This window comes from Myotis lucifugus, unplaced genomic scaffold (genome assembly GCF_000147115.1).
Source record: "Myotis lucifugus unplaced genomic scaffold, Myoluc2.0 scaffold_10966, whole genome shotgun sequence".
NCBI classification, from domain to species: Eukaryota; Metazoa; Chordata; class Mammalia; order Chiroptera; family Vespertilionidae; genus Myotis; species Myotis lucifugus.
The window spans coordinates 4,200-5,433 of record NW_005882014.1 but is presented as its reverse complement, the minus strand read 5'-3'; the positions used below and the strand labels follow the sequence as shown (position 1 = coordinate 5,433).

The 1,234-nt window shown below is 53.7% G+C and overlaps 1 non-coding gene across 1 annotated transcript; it reads right to left on the bottom strand.

The window, feature by feature from the left end:
- Positions 1-660: 660 nt before the first annotated feature.
- Positions 661-762, bottom strand: LOC111824902. The gene has a single exon (XR_002827960.1). It is a non-coding gene; the product is annotated as a U6 spliceosomal RNA (small nuclear RNA).
- Positions 763-1,234: the final 472 nt, after the last annotated feature.

Here is a 1,234-nt window from a genome sequence, read left to right as displayed (position 1 = left end):
GCCTGGTGCATGAATTCGTGCATGGGTGGGGTCCCTCGGGGTGGCCTGCGGGGATTGGGCCCCAGCTCGTGCCCCCGCTGTGGCTGGTGCTGCCCCCTCACCTGCTCCACCATCCTGCCTGCAAAACGATCGATCAGGGCCAGGCCCCTTGCCCAGCTCCCTTAACGCCAGGGAGCCAGGAGGTGGCCCCGCCCCCTGCCACTCCCACTGGTCACTGTCTGCGGGATGATCAGCAGGGCAATTGGTCCCCCACCTGCACCCACCTTGGCCTGGCACTGCCCGCTCACCTGCTCCACCATCCTGCCATGGTCCTGTTGTTATTGGGGCCAGTAGTGCCTCCACTGCCACCCACTCCAGTGCCGCCATGTTCCATGTCGCCCCCTGGTGGTCAGCGCATGTCATAGTGAGTGGTCGAACTCCCAGTTGAACATTTTGCATATTAGGCTTTTATTATATAGGAAGGATACTAGAGGCCTGGTGCACAAATACATGCACAGGTGGGGTCCCTTGACCTGTCAGGGGGGAGGGACCACAGCCAACGGACGGGATGGGGGGCTGCAGGAGGTTGGCTGTGGGAACCCACTGATGACCAGGAGGCAGTGTCTGCCCCCTGGTGGTCAGTGCACGTCATAGCTACCAGCCGGTTCATTATAACAGTCACTTAGGCAGATATACTTGACAAATGTGCCTGTCGTCCTTGCGCAGAGGCCATGCTAATCTCTGTATTGTTCCAATTTTAGTACGTGTGCTGCCGATGTATATGTGCTGCTGGCCGGCATGGCTCAGTGATTGAGTGTCAACCTATGAACCAGGAGGTCACGGTTCCATTCCTGGTCAGAGCACGTGCTCAAGTTGTGGGCTTGATTCCCAGTAGAGTCATTGATATTTCTATCTCTCTCTCCCTCTCCCTTCCTCTCTGAAATCAATAAAAATATATTTTAGAAGAAGGAGGAGGAGGAGGAGGAGGAGGACGAGGAGGAGGAGGGAGAAAGAAAAGAGTCAAGGATGACTTCAAGATTTTGACCATGAGCAACTGTCAGGGAAGGGTGAAGCTGTCGTTGACTGAGTAAGGGCAGACTGTGGGTGGGACAGTTTGGGAATAGGGTAGAAAAGGAATAAAAAACATGATTTTGAACATATTAAGTTAACGATATCTAGAAGACAGCCAGGTAAGATGAGAAGGCAATTGGATATAAGAGCCAAATTCAGAGGCAAATTCTGGACTGGAGATATA